The sequence below is a fragment of the Cavia porcellus genome, unplaced genomic scaffold, assembly GCF_034190915.1.
Source record: "Cavia porcellus strain 051 isolate PalLab524CR breed Dunkin Hartley unplaced genomic scaffold, mCavPor4.1 scaffold_11, whole genome shotgun sequence".
NCBI classification, from domain to species: domain Eukaryota; kingdom Metazoa; phylum Chordata; class Mammalia; order Rodentia; family Caviidae; genus Cavia; species Cavia porcellus.
In genome coordinates this window covers 50,440,049-50,460,783 of record NW_026947494.1, presented here as the reverse complement: position 1 = coordinate 50,460,783, position 20,735 = coordinate 50,440,049, and the positions used below count along the sequence as shown (strand labels likewise).

The following is a 20,735-nucleotide window of genomic DNA, read 5'->3' as shown; positions in this document are numbered from 1 at the left end:
TATAAATTTCAAAGCTAGAGGACCTGAGATCTTCACTGTCTATCATATTGTCTCTTGGGCCTGGGGATTTAGCTCAGCAGCATAAGCACCTGCCTTGCAAGCAGACAGTCATGAGTTCGATCCCTGGTACCAATAAAAAAAAGGAAAAAGACAAAAAAAAATAATAATAATCATATTGTCTCTTGTTTTCTTCCAAATAGTTGTCTGTGTCTTCGCATACAGAGAATTCATGTAAAACAAAATAGTATAAAACTGATATGAACGGAATGAGGAAGGCGTTTTAGGTCTTCAAAACCAGACAATAGGGAAGTCACTAATGGCTGTTGTAGTGTCTCTCGTTTTCTTCAAAATAGCTGTCCATACTTTCATGCATATTGAAGTTCAACAAAACAAAACAGGCTAAAATAACACCATTAATTAGAACAAAGCAAAACAGTAATAAAAGTACTTGCCTTCAAAGAGATGATAGAAGGAAATCCCTCCTATTTGCTACATTGCCTATGGTCAACCTCTCAAGTGATGTGCGGATCACGGGCTCCCACTTGCTAATGGGGGTGGGGTGGGGTGGGGGAATGTGATGTTTGATTCTCCGCCCGTGTGACAACTGGCTCACAGCTGCTCACCAGGGAGAGAAGTGATTGCTTGGTTTCCTGGTGCACCGGGTCCCAGCATGGTACGGGTCCCAGTAAATGCTGATGGCTCCCATCCTGGGCCACCATAGCCTGAGCCATAGCCGACTGGCTCACAGCTGCTAACCAGGGAGGTCACCCCTCATATTTCTCATGTATCTGTTACAGAAGTCTTTCTAGGAAGAATATTGATCAGATCATAGCACATCTGTGGAAGTTAATTTTATGCCAACTTTACTGGATCACAGTCAAGAAATGTTCTTTTTCTTGTATCTGAGAGAGCATTTCTGGAAAAGGCCAACATTCGAATCAGTAGACTGAAGGGAGAGATTGTTCTCCTCGGTGCAAATGAGCCCATCCAATTCTTTGAGAACCTGAATAGAATGAAAAGTAGAGGAAGGAAGGCTTCAGGTTCTCTGCCTGACTGCTGGTACTCAACACTGATCCCCTGACCTTGGTACTCTTAGTCTAACTGAATCTACATCATCAGGTCTCGGGCTTTTAGCCTTGAAGCTACAATACAAGTGTTCTCTAGATAACACTGACTAAAAACAACATCCTTGCTTAAAACCTTTCAAGTTCTCATGGTTGCTTTTAAGATGAGTTCTAAATTCTTGAGTAGGAAATAAAATTCTTAATGTCAAGAGGACAGAAAACATGCCTATCATCTCACACTATATCTTGAAACCTAGTATAATGATTATGAAATGGTAGAACTCAGTAAAATTTTATTTTTCAGCCTTTGACACATATCTAAGGTTACTTTAACTCTCTAAGGTGCCATTCTTACAAAAAAGACTTGAGCATCTGGGACATTTATATTTGGAAGATGTAATTTCTATGATCACTGTAGCAGGAGAAAAGAGCTGGAGGGATGTACAAGAACTTTTCATTGAGTCAGCCAAGACGACCACACAGAGCTCAAGGATCAGAATGAAATATATGGCTCCAACCTGATAGCAAGTGAATCTTGAAAATGTTATCTTCTCGTGTGTTGTATTAGTAGTTAGCTTTTTGTTGCTGTGATAAAATACCTGAGATAAAAACTTGAAGGAGGAAAGATTTATTTTGGCTCTTGGTTTTAGAGGCTTTAGTTCATAGCCATTTGACTCTGTGGTTTCTGGGTTTGTGATGGGGCTAAACATGATGAGGGGAGCATGTGGTAGAGCAAAGTTGTTCACTCATAGTGAGTAGAATCAGACAGAGGAAAAGAGCCAGAGAAGGAAAGAGATAAGATATTGTTACCCAGGCCATAATTCCATTACCTACTCCTTTCAGGTAAGCCCTGCTTCTTTGTACCTATTTGATGAGTTGTGAACTCATCAAAGAATTAATCTATTTATGAAGTTGGTCATAAATATGACCAACTATTTATGAAAGTGGTCATGTTCTGATCACGTTCCCAAAGTTCCACCTCTGAATGCTGCTGATTTGGGGACCACGCCTTTAACACATGAGCCTTTGGAGGACATTTTAGATACAGACTGTCACACACATCCAGGAAAAGAGAAATTTTGTCTGCCAAATAGTTAATTGAGAACCAGAACTCAAATTTTGGGAGATGCACTGTCTGTATGGTAACAGCTTCTTATAAACCATAGATATTGCATTTCTACTCATGTAGTGAGTATTGCGTTGGTATGAGCATTGTGCTGAGGATCCTGGCTGTTCCTGCTCTCACCAGTCATGCTTGGGTGGGGGAAAGGTGGGTCCTCGGTGCACAATGAAAGGAGATCAAAGTTTTCTATAGGTTTTCTCAGCCCTGGAAAAGAAAGGGAGAAAACTGTCATTTTTTTCTCTCTGGGCCAAAGGATAAGGACCTCATGATCATAGGTAGAAGGCCTAGATGTTCTCATCCAAGGTGGTATAAAGAAGAGAACAAGAGATCCTGTCTTTACATGGGAGTCACCTGAGAACAAGGCAGGTACTCTGAAGTTGTCATTAGGGTTTGTGACTGCCAAGAGTGACTACAGTAATGGAAGAGTAGTGCATTTTATCACTGAATTAGATAAATGCCAAACTTTCACTCTACCTTTGGCTGATCTTTACTGTGCTTTACAAGTAATCAGGAAGAGAATAAAGTCCACATTTAACTAGATCTGTACCACGTGAGAAGCCTGGAGGAACAGGCTTGGAGATGGGGCAATAATGCATGGCCATTCTGACATCCCAGGGATGAAGCACAGAGTGGTGAAATAAACAAGTAAACAATGGGACTGATTTGTAAAACATGAGTGGTCCAAATAGTTCCAGAAACTGAGTTGGGAAAATCTATAGAAAACTTTGACCTCCTTTCAGTGTGTATCCAGAAGTCAAAATTCAGGATATGAAAAGAAGTATGACCTTATATTGTAACTTAGTTGGTGAAGCAGGACATTTGAGTTACAGATACAATGAATGTCCACAGAGCTCTTCACAGCCTGTGCAGGCTTACATTAGCTCTGAATTTTCTCCTCTGGTAATAGAAATTACTCTTAGCAAAAGAGATAGAAAAGCACTTTGCAAGAGAAGTTAAATAACGTTATTCATCATGGTTAATGATAAATAGTAGCTACAACAATAACTGCAGCAAACTTACCATGACAATCACAAACATGGTAAACTTCTTTGTTCTCGATGTTTTCTGGACGCCCACTTCTCTTATTTTAATCTTTGTTTTGCTTTTAAAATTATCCAACTCGTTTTAGTGTCAACTTTAGTTGCTGCATTCATCAACTTGGAAAGCCTGTAGTCTTGGACAAAAGCGTCATTTGATATGTTTGATATATTCAGCTCGGCTTCAGTAATCTATTTGCAAAATTGTGCAATTTGAAAGTGACACATTTGATTCACTTGACTTTCCTTTTTCTAGCATGGTAAAATTTGAAGGAATTCAAGAGGTGCTGGGCACTATCCATTAAGGAGAAAGGACAATAAAGGGGTGCATAAAGTACTCAGGAGAAAATGGTTGTGTGTCAATAGTCAAATTGAATGAAAAATCCTGTGAAGTTGAACTTCCTCAATGAAAAGGCAATGACATCTGGAGGGGAATGGAATGGTTTTAAATTTTTGATATCAACTAGTTGGTAATATCAAATGTTGTAATATCATTTATTTCAATTATTTGACTAGTACCTAAACATGTAGAAAAATTTAAAAAGCATAGCTAACATAAAACTATGGAAAAATGAACAAAATAAAATAACATTATTCCATTGCCTAAGAACTATTCGTCATATGTTGATGGAATTCCTTTCATTTATTTTTTAATGTATGTATAAATTATTATTGGTGCTATTTTTTAATAAAAAGGGAATGATTTGTATATACAGTGAAAATCATTTTGTCAGCAAGCTGACTTCATGTTGAACTGACATTGTAAATTAGTGACCCTATTTTGGTTGGATACTCATTGACCGTAAAATATAAGGAAGACCCAGACCTAACCTTAAAGACCTTATTCTAATATGAGGAGCTGGTAGAAGCATTTACATGTTTAATTTAAATCCAGGAGTACTTATTAAAAAATTAGGACATGCCTCAGAAAACAAAGCTGGGACATAAGAGCATTTCATTGGAAAGGTGATATTTGAACTGGATCGTTTCAGAGGGGAAGAGGTTTGGAAGGAGCAGTGAGTTGGGTAACAAACATCTCTGCCATACCTCCCTGCCCAGGACCAGGACAGAGACTGGGTCCAAGAGAATGAAAGGAGACCAGGGAAGGCGGAGATGGAAGGAAATGCGATGGAAAAGGTGGTCAGTGGCCATCTCTCCTTTCGTGCCATTCATTCTGATTACAAAGGAATAAGGTTCTCTTCTGACCCCCAGTGCCAGTGATTTTAATAAGTGAGCCTGTGTAACATGGTCCTGTTTCTGAAAAGGAACAAGTGTTATTTTCTTGTGGAATATGTCAGAACTTATTGAAATTCATAAGAAATGACAAGTAATCTAGTTCTATAATTTAATTTTGAATGTGCAGTATTTTTCTCTTTTTTGTCTTCAAAATTATTTTTATTTACATATTTAGTTTGAGAAAAAATTATTGTTTTTGATTGAAAAAGACATTTTATATATTTATGATGTACAACGTATTTTGACCTATGCACGCACTGTAGTGTGGCTAAAGCAAGCTAAATATCATATTTTTATCTTACATACTTATGTTTTGGTGGAGAAAACTCTTAAAACCTACTCTTAGGACTTTTAAGTATTTGATTTCTATTTCAAGAAATTAAAATTCAAGTAGACAATACATTATCATTAACTTGGTCACGCTATTGTGCAATCACTTTTTTGAACTTATTCAAAGTTTTGTCCCAAGTTTTGTGCTATTTGGCAATGATCCCCTTACCCCCAAACCACAACTTCAGCCTCTGGTAGTCCCCATTCTATTCTCGCTTTCTATAAGTTACTGTTTTTAAAATTCTACATATAAGTGGGATCATTTTTCTTATATGAATGAGATCTGTATGAATGAGATTCTTTTTTTCCAGATTTTTTTTATTTTATTAAGAATAAGACAAATTTTCATAACCCAATCATAAGAGAGTAACAGTACTTATTATGCTATGTATCATTATCTTCAAAGTAGTTATTTGTACAAGACACAGACAAATTTTATTATTATATTGTAATAATAAAATGTGATCAATAATATTATTAGTAGTATTAATATATTATAATAAAATATTTTAGATGATTCGTAAAAGTCAATGTAAGGATAAGCATAGAATACATTACTAAAAGTTTTGTAGAATGGTGATTAATGGAATAAAGGTCAGATTCTGCCATTATCTAGCTGTGTGACCTTGCCATTAAAAGCTACATGGACCCTACTGCATGGTGTGATAATGAGGATTACATGAGATAAATATTTAATATAATTTATTCTGTATAAGAAGTATACATAACCAATTGCAGCAACTACTGTTGTAGACAGAATAATAACAGCTTATTAATAGATTACTTAAGAATTAGAACTGTCTGGAAAGGATGGGGATTTGAATGTATTACAAATCTCACTGGAGCCAGTGTCAACACAGGAATGGCAATAGGCTCTTACTAGGTAACCATAGCAGGAGGACTTTAACGTAAACATCCTGGAATCATATATTAGATACTGGTGGTGAACCTGTTGTCACACATACTATTTGCTTTTCTTTCAAACAAAAGGTGTTAACATATGAGGTTTTCTTAAACTAAAACCTTAGTATTCAGGTTTAATTGCAGTGTGGGTACTTTGTAATAAATAAGTGGATTTTGGGCTGCAGTGTAGGCACTTGGTCTCTAAAAGGTTCACCATCACTGTACTAGATGATCAAGGAACCTTCACTGCTCTCAAAATATTTTTTGGTTTTTTTTCTTTTTGTACTAAGGATGGAACTCATGACTTCACACTGGCCAGGTAGGCACTTATGCTACTGAGCTAAATCCCCAGACCTATTTTCTGATTTTTTGTGTTGTTTCTGTTTTGTGTTTTGAGACAGGTCTCAGCATATAGTTCAGGCTGGTGTGAGCTCACTGTGTAGCCCAGGCTCGTCTCAAACTCACAGTGATCCTCCTGCTTCAAACTCCTGAATACTGGGATTACAGATGTGGGCCACCAGGCACAGCTCCTCAAAGTGTTTTTTGAAAATCTTTTAATAAAAGAAGGTTTAATTTTTCAAATTCAGCCTTAAAATAAGAAGATATTGGGAGATTATACTCTAATCAAAATATATAGCATTTGCTTATATTACAGTTTAAAGGAAGAAAAAGATACGCCTGCTATACGTTCAGGGTGCTTTTCAGATATTTAGAAACTCAGTCAGTATTCTTGCCCAAATGAAAGACCATTGCACTAATAATAAGATGGTACAGCATTTTGTACATCCCATAAATTTGTACAGATTCTTTTTGCTTGGATACAACCTACGTCACTAAGGCTTCCAGCTCAAATATCCAGCTAATGCCAGGTTTTACTTCAGGTCAGCTTTCCTGGTTCCTCAAACCTTGGCTTTAGGGCCTCTCATCTGTGTCTTCACAGCATTTTATTCCTTAGCGAATGTTACCCTTTTCACGTTTATGGAGGCTAAACAACGGGAATATAGCCAAACAGTGTAAATTGTTTATACATTTCTAACATAAACATTTAGCATAAAATTACATTTTAGCTAAATAGGAGCATCTTCTTGCCCCAAATCCCCAGATACCTCTCAGTTTTGAGAAAAATATAACTCTTGCAGCTAAAAAATAACTAAGATCTAAAAATTCCTGGTGGTTTCAGTCAGCCTGATTCCCATCCTTTCAGAAGTGAGTTTCTGGTCCAGCAGCAGAACCGTTCCTGATGCTCTGTGTACTTTGAGTAAATCATTCATGCCGCATAGCAAAACTTAAAAGGTATATTTAAAAATATATTTCACGAATCTACCTAGAAATCCTTAGGCTAGAACAAGACCAATGACCAGAATTTCTCTTTCTTTCCCACACATTAAATGATGTTCACCACGCATTGCAATGACAGTAAGAAGAATATGTCCATGGGGCTCTGGTCTATGACATCCACAAAGGTGAGAACCACACCTAACCCTCCTTTCTCCGAGTCCAGTAAAATGCTTATCACACACGCAGTGCTCACAAGTTTTGTTGAAGGAAAAGATGGCCTGGCTGGTCCTTTAAACCTTGGCCCAGATGATCAGAGCTTCTGAGCTTGTTTCTTCTTCCTTTCTGGCTCAGCCTTCAGGATGCTATCATTGTTCAGTCACCACTCCAGGGAAGGAGGATGTCTGTCTAGCCTACCTAGAAAAGAGGGCCAAAACTTCTGCTTCTAATGCTGCACCATTTCTTTCCATTTTGAAGCTACCTTTTGGGTTTGAGATCTTCTGAAATTATCTATAAATTGCCTTTTTATTTTTCCTTGAAAAAGAGTGCTTACTTTTTTTTTATTAGGTTCTCAAACTTTTTCTGACTCCTGAATGAGTAAGAATCATTGTTTCAGAACTTTCCTTAAAGTAGGTCAGAGGGATTCTTTTCAATATCGTCACCAGGTGAAAAACGTTGAATTTTCCCCTATGGGAATGCTTAGTTTCCCTTGTGTATCGTCGCCATTTCTGGAACTGGCAAAACTGTCTTTGCCAAAGACATATCTAGTGGGCGTAAGTCATCTTTCTTCTTCATTTTGCAGTAGAGGTCAATGGCTTGCTTACCTGTCTTTCCCCTCCCACCTGTTTCTATCCATGTCTCTACCCAAACATGAGAGTCAGATTCTGGTTTTAAACACAAAAGCTTTGTGCTTTGGCAGCCTGCCTAGATTTTCTGAGGCTTGGTTTCCTTACATCTAAATGTAATGTTTTTCACCTTTTAGTATAATGTTCTTAGCTCAGAAAGATCTTCATGCATTCCTTAATTCACATGGCGCGCATTTATGGAGGGCCTCTTGTATACTAGATACTATTTAGTGGCGAATAGAATAAACAACTTTAAATAAAAAGCTTTTATTTTAAGGAAGTGAACATTTCAGGGAAAGAAGTCAGACAATAAGCAAATAGAAAAAGGAGAAAATTGGAAGCTGGTGAGTGGAAGTAGAGAATTCAAACAGAAACAGTGTAATATAAAGGAATTGTGTCACTGGTTTAGCCTGGATTATCATAGAATCCCGCTTTGAGGAGGTAACACCTATCATCTGAAGGTTAGAAAAGAGGAAATAGCCAGAGTCAAGTCCCTGAAGCTGGGATTGGCTTGTTGTGTTTGGGGAATGCCACTGTGAATCACTGGATCCCATAGGTGGGCAGATATGGCTTTGGAAGTTATTGTAAAGATCTTGGAATGGGCTCTTTAGTGTGGTGGGAGGTGTTTTGGCTGGGTAGTGATGTCATCTAGAATATTTTGGGAAAGATTACTCCAGCTATTGTGTGGAGAATGAATCAGAAAGATCTAAGAATGAAAGCAGACAAACTAATTAGGAAACTACTTTTGTGATCCAAACTTAGGCCAAGGTGGGCTGGGGAGGGTTTGAGAGTAGGTAGATGTGCAGATCACTGGATGCACTAAACTCTAGCTATTGCATTTGAGTTAGTAAAATGCAGCTAGACCAAGTAGTTAGCATAATAATGATTCTAAGAGAATTACTGAATTAGAGCGAATTAGGTAGGATGTGACTAAAATTATTTTTATGGGAAGATTTAATTACTGTTACTTTTTAGGCACTGTATTGGATGCAGCATTTTCCATACTTTTCTCTTTGCATCTTGAGAAGGACTCTATGATTTATTCCTTCTAGGACACATTTAGTCACTTTGCAGTGAAAGAATTCTGATTATCTTCAAATGATAGATGTGAAACAGTAAATTCTAAGTTTTATGAAAGATATAATATATTGCCTTGCTCTGGAATTTATTATGAGGAAGGAATTGGAAAAAATTAGGGAGTTAATATCCAGGAAGAGAGAAAAACTAAAAAGTGACATAGATAGATTAACATATTTATGGTTATACATCGTACAGTTTGATGCCAGGAAATCAAATGAAGAAGTAATGTTCTGAAAGCAACTCACAATTACCAAGTTCACTAAGGTATGAGTCAGAGAAATATGAAGACTAGTGACAGTCATGCATACATGGTTTACATGAGGTGCTTGAGAGAGATTTAAAGGGCAAGTGCTATTCTTTTCTTTTTCCCCCTCTTTTTAGAAGAATATGGTTCTACATGTTAACAAGTGCACATATCTTTTGCAATCTAGCCTTATCAAGCAGGCTTGTATTCATAAAATAAATTATTCTTTAGACACAGAAGTCTTAAAATGAAAGACAGGCATCACTGTAATCCTTTAAGGTCATGCTAATCTCTTCAAATGTTAGAATTCACTGGGGTTCTAGTGGCTTTTCAGCTAAGTGACCCCATCACTTTAGAGTAATCCCTGTAATGAATAAAAGTATAATAAGGTATTCTAAGAAAACACTAGGTAATAAATGATAATACTCTTCTAGGCCAAAAAGAGCTTGTTTTCAAAACAGGAACACCAATATTCTTCAAGCTGTGTGGCTTCTAGATATACTGAAGCAGTTATTCAGGTTTGTTGAGTATCCACAATAGGGCAATAATTTTGGCAGTGAATTTTTGCTACCTTCAAAATTCACCTCTTTTCTCTCTTTTTTTTAAATTTAGATGATAGAAATCAAAGTAGGTCTGTAAATAGTATAACAGCTGGATCATCAGGATATACTTTTTACACTGATAAAATAAAATCACATAATATGTAAACAAAAAATGACAATCTCCAAAGACTGTTCTGTGAATTAGTAATTGTGAATTGTGTTCTGTGAATTAGTAAATACTTGAAAGAAATTTGAGACTGCTCGAGCCCTTCATTAAGCCCATTCTGCCACGTCTCATGGCCAGCCACAATTTCACTTAAATAATATCAGAAAAGTAGCAGAAAAAGCTACAGTATGTACAACACCAAGTTAGTTCCCAGGCTGTAATGGATATTTACCATCTTTTCTCTCCTTCACCATCATTTAGATTTTTTCTAGTCTTGGCCAGGACTTTTGCTGCTTAATGGAATAACCCAGAATTTATCTTTATGGGTCTGACTCCCTGGTTACACTGTATACTTTAGGCATGATTGCTGCAATCTCACATTCACTTTTATCAGAAATGAACACTCCTGATACTGACGCTAGATGTTGAGAATAACACTAATCTATATCTTTCTACCTAAGTTGTGGAGTTACTTGAATTTACTATCTTGGGTGGGAGGGTAATTTTGGAGGCTTCCTCCTGTCTTTTTGTATCTTAATTATTCTTATTTCACACACTGTGCAACCAATGTGAGAGGCTGTCACCTGCTAATTATGCATTCAGAGTCTAGGGAAGTAGCCCAGAAGTACTCTCATCTATGGGACCAACTGTAAAACTACCTCAGGACAGCATTCTGCTTACTACCTGTGTTAGTCAACTTTGTGTTTTGAAATACCTAAGATGATTAACTTACAAAGAGAAAATGTTTATTTTGGCTCATGGGTTTGGATGTTCCAGTGCAAGATCAGGTGGCCCTATGGCTTTGAACCCCAGTCAAGGATGGCACGCTATGACTGGAGTGCTTGGTGGAACAAACCTAGTTATCTCATAACTAGAAAGAAAAAAGGAAGAACCAGGAAGAGGAAGAGACAAGGATCCACAGTTTCCTTGGAGATCAGGCCTATAATGACCTAAGTTTCTCTCCGTAGGCCCCACCCTTCTACTTATACAAGTATCCTGTGCATTTCACTAGCACCACTAAGGGGACCAAACATTTAACATCTGGCACTTTTGAGGACAGATCCAAACTGTATCAAGCTGCTGGGCCTCTAAATGTGCTCACCTGAATGCCCTCTGGCATTGGTTAGAACCTTTCTTCATGAGTCTTGCATGCATCATAGCTCAAATGTAAGCTTTCAATATCTCACTTCCTAGCACACAAGTATTTGATAAATGCTTGTAGGTTGGTCCCTTTGTGAAGCACGCCTGAGAGATATTCACTCTACATGCTGGTCATAGTTTAAGGTATTTCCTCAACAGGACCTTGCCTAATCTTCAACTGATGGACTTGGTCTTAGAAATGATTAATAATTATAATCTTGGTAAGAAACTGTGATTTTGCATGGTAACAGTGAAGAAAATGTTCTGTTTGCCTGATTTATTTTTCTTTTTTTTAGTTATACAAGTGAAGCATCACCTTACCCTGCATCATCCATCTATTTTGCCTCTAAGAACATGTGGTTTATTAATTATGGCCTTAGGTTTCCTTGGATCAAGGTGTGTTGATTCCTACTATGATTGTACTGCCTTTTATAGTAAGTATGTCTACCTTGTCTCTGGCCATTATTTGTTTGCACCCAATCTCTGATATTCCAAAACCTTGCCAACCATAGAGTCCAGCTTCATGGAAGCATCCTTCAGTACCACAAGATAACTGCCATGGAGGGTCTCAGAGATGCCAGTGTCCTCTTACTGGCAGAGCTGCTGTAGGACTTTGGTGGGACCTAGGCACTCATGCCTTCCTATATCCAAAAATATTAAAAATTATATTTTTAAACTAAAGTCAGTTTTTCCATATCATTTAAAAATGATGAAAACCTTGTGAGCCCTTAAAAGCACTAGGCCTATCATGCCTAATGGATGTCAGTCTTACTCACTAACGTTCTCCTTATTGACGTAGTCATAGGCATGCCTTCTGCACCTTCTTAGAAAATAGCACTTCTCGGCCTTTTGGCTAAGATCAAGTGTAGAAAATATAGTCTGATTGCAAATAATACATTTATCCTAACTTCTTCACCCTCTTCTGATACCTTCCTCAATATTGTGAGAAGACACCTTTGTCCTCTCCATTCACTTGGTGGCCATACCATATCTAATCTTCAGGGAACCGATTCAGAAGCACACTAACATCAGTGGCGTATTCAACAGGTTTCCATATCGAAAATCTCTCCCCATCCAGGTCAATATTTAGGCCTTTCTCTCCTTTTCCTCACCCTCTTCCTAACAATTTTAGAATTTTCTCTTCTACACAGTTCCCTGGTTTGGATGGTGGGGGGTTCTACAGTCCTCTTGCTGAGTAAGCTCTTTCTTTCCAGTGCAGAGACTGATTTTTCTGTTGGGGTTATGTGATTAGTTATTGATCCAGAAGCAGTGAGAGAAGGTAAGGATTCATCTAAAGGGGAACAAGCATAATTTTGCAAAGTATGTGCCTCAGGTCTGATCTGAGAGAAGTGGTCCTGATGAGTTATTCTCAATTTCCAACTTTTTAGATTTTAAGTTTATCTGAAGTTGTAACCATAGTCATTATTTCCATGTTAAATTCAGAAAACATTTCTTTTTGTTGTTATCTGAAAATGTACTTCTGTATGTGAATAGATCTACAATTTATTCCTTGTAGAGAGGCATTTTTGGATATTTATTTACTGCTACCATAAGTCACAAGATGCTAGGGACAGAGATGAGTCAAGTTATGATATAGATTAGCATCGGTCAATGAAATCTTTCCCCTAAAGTGGCAAATTTCAGGATGAAAACCCTGGACATTGCAATTAGGCTGCTTTTTGCTTATTTGATCAACTTTGTTGTTTCATAAATTAAATGCCTGTGATGTGGTAAACTTTACATTTTATAGGAAAATGTTTATATTACACAGTGTGTTTCTGTCCCCAAGCACTCAGGCTCCCTTGATGAGACAAAAGTGCATGTATGTAATTTCATATTTTGAGGATGGCTGCTTCAACATAAAGTTGTTTTAGGACACTGAAGATCTGATGAGCTTACCACAAATAATTTGTTTTGTTGTTGCCTTGTGGAACTAATTAAACACATGGACGGACACACAAGTCAAACCAGGATGCTCCTGTATTCACCAAGAAATCTCATGAGAGTAAGATCTGTCTCTATTGATATCTTAATCACTATAAATCACTCTGACACTTCTAGACATAGGTGACTAATAATCTACAAATAATACACACTTTAAAAATTCTTTTCTTTTTAGAGAGGATCGGGGTATACATAGTCCAGGTTGAACTTGAATGTACTATATAGCCCAGGTTGGCCTTGAACTTGTGTCAGACCTCCCTGCCTCAGTCTTCTGAGTGCTGGGAATATAGGCGTGCCCCATCATACTCAGCTAACATGCATTGTAACTGAGTTACTCCTACTCTGGTGACCCAGAATTCCTTTTTTTTTCTATTAAAAAAAACACTTGACATGAAGTTAATTCACTCCATGCATATAAAAGTAATATAAATAAGGCTGAGGAAACATGGCATTTGGGATTTGACTAGTGTGAACTGAGATGCCCTTGAGTTGTTTCACAGTGATACTGGCCTGGGAATGTCCATACATGTTTCTTTATATATGAGCAGGAAAATTAGAACTGAAGTCAAGAAACATGAAACTATTGAGGTAGTTCCTGCTTGCATTCGTTTTTGGAGAACTGGATGGGTGGGAATCATTCTTTAAGTTAGGGAGCTGCAGGTTTTATAGCTTTGGTGAGGTCTTTTGAGCAGAAAGTGAGGCTATGCTTACTTCTTCTGGCTAACTTATCTCAAACCAGTTATTTAACTTCTGTGGGCCTCAGTTTTATCATCTACAAAGTGGGGACAATAATAGGAACTTTCCTTGTGGAGTGATTATGAATGAATGCATTAATACTTGTGAATCATTTATAATACCACTTGGTTCCTAATAAGCCTTCAATAAGTGTTGGCTGTCATCACCATCGTTGCAATTACTATTGCTATCATCACTATTATCACCATCAATCTTTTATCTCATGTGTAGCTTCATGGGCATGAGAATTGAGCCTTAATACACATAATTCCATAAACATGTATGTCAGCAAACTAAAGGAGGTGGGATGGCACAAAAGAATAATGACATCCAATAGCTGACTTTTATAATTATTCACTAATTTCCTGCATATATTTTTTATATTATTTCTGAAAAAGATGTTATGGGTTGAATTGCGCCCCTGGAAAGATATGTTGAAGCTGTAACCATTTTTACCTTTGAATGTAATCTTATTTAGAAGTAAGTGTGTTGTAGATATAATTAACAGAAATGATGTCATGCTGAATGTTTCTCTGTGTGTGTATGTGGGATCCTAATTCAAGATGATTGATGGCTTTACAAGTAGAGCAAAAGAATGGGAGGAGAGTGGTTGAAACAGAGTCTAGGTATGTAGCCCAGGCCGGCCTTGATCTCCTACTGGTCCACCTGCCTCGCCTCCCAAGTGCTGGAATTATAGGCATGCACCACTGTGTTCGGCCCTGTAGAGTGAAATCTGAACACAGAAGCAGCACAGGGGGCAGATAATGTAAAGAGAGTCATATCATGTGATAACAGGGATTGTGCAGGTGCCAAGGCTTGCTGGCATGTCCAGACCTACAGAAACATGGAAGGATTTTCTCTCCCAGATTTCAGAGGGAGCATGACCCTGCTCGTGTCTTGATTTCAGACTTCCAGATTCTTGAATTGTAAAACAATAAATTTCTCTTCTTGTTAGACACAGATATTGTGGCACTTTGAGACAGAAGCCCTAGGATCCTGAAGGAGACAAAGATGAACAAACTCCATGGAGAAGACAGCACAGCTTCCTCCTTAACCAGTCAGATTACTGGAAGATAGGGAATCATATTCAAATGCTGAAAAGCAGTCACTTTATATTTTTTTTATGTTTTGATAAAATCATACCAAACTGATCTGCCCCCTCTCATTCTAAATTATCTCCAGGATCTGCTTTTTGTAGGAAGAATTTCCTAGCCATCGTAGAAGTGGTAATTTATGGATATACATTTTTCCTACCTGATATTTGAGCAAATCTGCTTAGTTTTGTGTCACCTTTATTTCATCTGTTCATCTTTTTTGCTTCTGAGTGGAGTGACAGAACAAGAAGGAACTTTGTTTAGATCGCTCAGATTCACAACCGTCCCTTTCCCTCTGGCTCCTTGGAAAGGAGGGGATGTGCCTAGTTTTTTACTCTCATTTCTTTACTATGATACTTCCCTTTTCTTGCTCACCCAACATTAATACAACTTGATTGTTTTCAGAGACAAAGCAGCCTTTTGTGTTCTTGTTATCAGCTAGATCCCCCACATGTGTATACCACTTAAAATTTCCTATTTCTTGAAAGTATCTTTTGGGCACATTATATTTGCCAGAACCTGTCTAATCATCCCACAGTTCTAAGCTCAGATCCAGCAATGTCAAATAAATATTCATTTGTTTTTCAAATATTTTTCTCCCTAATGACTTGGAAAATTCTTCCAGAATTACCAGTAAGTCCTGTTTTCATTTTGTATAAATGACCATGCAGCCAAATTTAAAATTTCAGATGCCTGACTTATAATAGAAGGAAGATGCAAAGTTCATCAAATTATTTCTGATTTGTTTGCTAATTTTCTTTTGAGTCATGTTTACCACCCTCCAACTTCCATAGGATAATAATATTTGTTCAAGTTAGTAGGCCAGTTATTTAGGTTGTTCTTATGACTGTTTCCAAAAGCACTCTCTTCAGGCATTGCATTCTTCTCATTAGTAGCAGTAAGTGGCCACTTGCCAGCCTAACTCCACCACGTTATTTTGTAATGTATATGAAACACAAATGTGGCTTTAAAAATAGGTAGTGTGCCTTTTCAGAGGTCTCCAACAAGGGCATGAACAAGGGGATGTCTCTAAATCAGAAGGATCCTGCTTTGTACATTTTTAAAAGGAGCTGTTGGAGTAGCTTTAGTTCCTTCTGCTCCTTGATTAAATCTTGATTAAAATCAGTGCTGCAGTTGTAGAATGGGAAACAGTCTTCTCTTTTCTTTCTCTGTAGTAGGTAACATCACTTGATTGCTTGAGACAGTTAAAGGTGCTTTGGTAGTGAAAGGACAACAAGATTAATGGGCAGTCATTTCCATAGTAACAGCAAAGCACTCTGGGAAATAGAGCCACTGGGGAGCTGGAGTTACACTTTCCAGGATTTTGGCTCCCATGGCAACAGCAGAGTGTGGGGTGGGGATGAACACGCTAGGAAACTTAGCAAAGGTCCGCTTACTGAAGACAATGTATAATCAGAGTTGTCAATCTATTTTAAAATTCCAAGTTAAAATAAATCAAATTTGAGACCACAAGCTGATGCAAAACATTTAAAATACACTGTACATCCACTGAAAATTTCTGAAGCATAAGCACAAATAGTTTAAGAACTATCCAATTGTGACAACTCGTTAGTTAAAAAAAATCCAATTACCCAGATTTTTGTCCCAGAGTAGTTGCAGAAAATTACACAATTAGAGCAATTTTTCTCAGCTGCTCCACTACAGAAAATGAGAGTAATTATACAAAAATAGTGTGAAATACTTTTCACAACTGCAAGTTAGAGTTTTGCTTTCTTTAGAAGAAATTCTGTTTTTCTTTCAGATAATCATCTCAACAAAAAATTGAAGAGAGCCAACAATAGGAAGAGAAAGCAGTGACTAAAAGAAGAATCAAGAACAAAGCAAAAGGTGAGTGAAATATTAAATGACTCATGAGAAACCAAAAAGAATTCAGAAAGACCTAAGAACCCAGCATTGCAATTACAATGAGTAAAAAGAAGGCCGACACAAAGTCATATTTCTCCTGCTTTTATTAACATTGGAGTTAAAGTTTTTGAAGGTCTCCTTTATCCTGTATCAAATTATGATGTAGTCGGGAAGCATAGCATTCACTTAGGAATGGACATTCTTTTCTGTTCAACCCTTTTGAGGTCTACACATCCAGTGAAACAGAACTTTGGAAATTATCTGTTAAATGGGGTACAGGCTAATTACTAAGCAAGTATTTTGGGATTTATCTGTATTAAACCATTCTTTATTTAAAATAGTTATTACTTTAAAAATATACTGAAGTTTTACCAGATGATACACTATGAATTTGAAAAATAGATTTTTAGTGATTTAACCCAATTCTTGTTTTGGTTGTCATACTCTTGGCTGTACTTTACGCCAATAGGATTTGAATGCTGGAAATGTCATTTAGTCATGTGAGGGATCTAGCTACATACAGGGTCTCAGAGAAGTGCAAAGGTTACTTGTTAAGCACCATTTCAACACCACCTATGTCTTGAAAAGAAGGCTTTCTATAGGGAACATTTGTGGGATTGCCTCTGGGCACCGGCACCCATAATCTTTGAGCTGTCCTTTTCTTCCATTTGTGCAACTAGCACTATTGCGCTGTGAGCCTGATTCTGTGTCTGCAGTTACAAATCCAAGTTCAAATCCAGGTTGAGCTTGGCTAGTCAAAGCCATTTTCCAGGACATGGAAATTTGGGATTCAGCAAGCTGAGTCAGCTTATTACCTGATTGAAGCAGTATGTTGTAAAATTTTCAAGTTTTTGGTGGTAATATTTTTGTCATATGGATAAAACATTAAGAGACAAGAATAAAGACACCAGAGAAAAGCAGAGACAGGAGATGGAGATGCAGCTTAGACATTGTCCAAGCCTCGACTGTTTCTGAAGCCTGGCAGAATCTGCATTTGCTATTGATTGCGTCTTCCCAGTAAGTTTCTTCATCATGGCTTTGTTTTTTCTTCTTGTTTGTTTTGCTTAAGCTAACTCAAGCTGATTCACTGCAGGGTGAAGCTCTGGTAACTTACCTTTATTGTTGCTCTCTCAGCCTGCTGGCACAGATCTTCATCCAACTGGTGCAGACTTTCTAGCTTCTACCACTGGCTTTTGGGCCTTCCCAGAGCAGATCCTTGATACAGACCTGCATGAAGCATTGTCATGGGTTCTAGGCTTCCTGGTGGACTCATGGAGGACATTGCCATGGGATTTAGGTCCTAGCTGGATTCTTTGTGTCTCTAGTGTGTGGGCATATCTTCTGTACTTTTTTGCATTTGACTCTTTGGGTGAATATTATAAAATAATCCTGTAAATTGTGTGTCCTGTATTAAATTTATTCCCTTGTAAACACTGACTATAATAGTGAGGAAGGAAAGAGGGTTAGAAATCACTAGAAGCAGGGCATCATCAGATGAAACAAGACCAAGTGGAATAAAATGCAGCGAAATAAGGACATGATATGTTTGCTAACTGCTTATAGAGCATGGTGAGAATATAAACTGAAATCTGAATTTAGGCTATTTGTTCCACACTGCCAATTGTAGGGTGTGTTAGGTAGATGCTTTCAGATTGTAGGGAACATTGACACACCAGGTAAATAGTTCAGCACCCAGACAATAAGAATTCTGAAAAGAGAGAACAGAGAAAAAGTTGAGGAAGCTGACTCAGATAATTTTCTTGGATTGAAAAACTTGAATTTCCAGATTGCATAGGCTCACTGAGAGCCCAGCATACAGATGAAAGCAGATCTTCATCAAGACATATTGAACACGTGGACAAGGAGAGAATCTTAAATATCTTTATAGAGGAGGAACAGGAACAGGTCATATACAAAGTACAAGGAATCAGAATTTCCTCTGATTCTTCAATAGCAACTTTTGTGGAATAATCTTGTGCCTTCAAGATTATTTCCAGTCTAGAATTCTATATCCAAACCAACTGCTTAATCACATAGAAATGTAGAATGAAATATCTTTCAGATGTGTAAGGTCTCAACAATGTCATCCCTGTGGCTATTTTCTATGGAAAAGATTAAGGAAGGTGTGATAGTAAAAGAGAACTAAACCAAGACAGAGAAATACACAGGAAAAGAGAATAAGAAGGTAAAGGGATGAGCAGGACCCAGGGGGGTCAGTTATGCTCAGGTTTAGAAGGACGCTAGTCCACATGGCAGATTCAAAAAGATGTTACTGATGTTCTGTGTCCATAACCACATTTTCCCCAAAGTGGAAAGACGTGTATAGTGACAAACAATGCAACTGTATTAGTTATGTGTTGTGGTGTAAACTGCTGCCACAGACACATGCTTTAAAACAACATGCATCTGTTGTCTTATGTTTTCCACAGTTTGGTGTCCAGGTATGATTTTCTGCTTAGAATTTTCCAAAGCTATGGCAAGATATTGGCCATGACTGGGTTCTAGAATTTGGGATCCTATAGTTGTTAGAATCTCATGTGGCTCTTGGTAGACATGACTTCACTGTAGTTATTGGGCTGAGGTCCTGTTTTCTTTCTGTCACTCAATATTACTCTTTGCTTCTAGAGGTCGCCAGCAGTTCCTGTGGCTTTCTTAGAACATAGCAGCTTATTTTTTCAATATGAACAGGAGAATCTCCCTCTTTGGCTGTTAGGATGTAGTCTAATGTAATATAACTTGCTCAAGCAGTGACCATCCCACAGCCTTTACCATATTCTACTTGCTAGCAGAAAGTCATGGGTTCTGCTTGCCCTCAGGGAGAGGGGTTAATACAGTAGTATGACACACTGATGGTCACTGAAGGGTCTACTACAGCCACTATTAATTTAATGGGTGAAATACATAATGACAATGGTATATGGTTGAGACTGAGTGATAAGGTAATGAAATATTTTCTCATAGGAACAGTTACACTGATATCTAGTGTCTTAATCAACTCATTAGCCAAAGCTTGCAGATGGCTGCCATGCTGTAACAAAAATCTCTCCAAATGCGAGATATTCCCTTATGCATGCATTGTCTCTTTCTAAACATTATGTCAGTAATAATTATCATCTTGCTGAGTACAGAGCTACGACATTTCATCGCATGGGTATACCACATTTACCCACCTATTCTACTGAGAAATGCTTTGTTTCCAGGTTTTAGTTCTTATGAATGTTGATGTGCTAGATACATCTGTGAAATCAGCTACATAATTTCTTAATCTGATATTAAGATATATACAATAATCTATAGTAGACATAATATTTAATGGTAAACTAGTGGAAGCTTTCCTCTGAGATCAGAGATGAAATAACAAGGTATGATAATTTTACTTCTTTTCAACATTCTACTAGAAATTCTAGTCAATGCCAATGCCTAGTTAAAGACACAAAAGGTACGAGGATTAGAGAAGAAAACATAAACTTTTCATTAGTTGTAGACTAAAAGGTTGTATAAAATACAAATTACTTATATAATAAATGAATTTACTTTTTAAGAAGTAAGTGAATTTAGTAAGGTTAGCTTATACAAGTTATTTGTATATATAGTGACAAATGATTCTTAATTAAAATTATTCAACTTATAATAAAACAAAGCATCAAATCATTACAAATTAGTCATATAAAAGATACACGGTATTGCTAAACACCAAATCTACAAAGTATATTGTGACAAGTAAGGCATAAATAAATTTAGAAATATAACATGTTTTGCAATTCAGTCACTTTCTCATTACTGGTACAAAATATCTGACCCCACAAATTAAAGGAGGAAATGTTTATTTTGGCTCACAATTTGTAGAGGATTCATTCAGTCCACTGCACTGTGGGCTGACAACAGGGTAGGGTGGATAGCATTCAGAGGAGAAAGATATTATAGCACTGTAGGCAGGAAGCAGAGCAAAGATCAAGGGAGAAGGAGGGAGACAGACCATTCCAGGGCACCCCACAGTGACCCTCCTCTTCCCACCAGCCTTCGCCTCCTGACATCACACCCAGCTATAACCCATCAGTGGACTAATCCCGCATCACACTCATGATCCAGGCACATCTCATTAGCCTCACTT

At 37.5% G+C, this 20,735-nt stretch overlaps 1 long non-coding RNA gene across 1 annotated transcript in view; it reads left to right on the top strand.

Annotated features, from left to right (window-relative positions):
- LOC111754809 (uncharacterized) overlaps window positions 1-20,735 on the top strand; it is a 166,619-nt gene that overhangs the window by 7,185 nt on the left and 138,699 nt on the right. The window contains exon 2 of the long non-coding RNA XR_010050498.1: window positions 16,521-16,606. This is a non-coding gene — a long non-coding RNA (uncharacterized LOC111754809). The remainder of the gene's footprint in view (window positions 1-16,520; window positions 16,607-20,735) is intronic.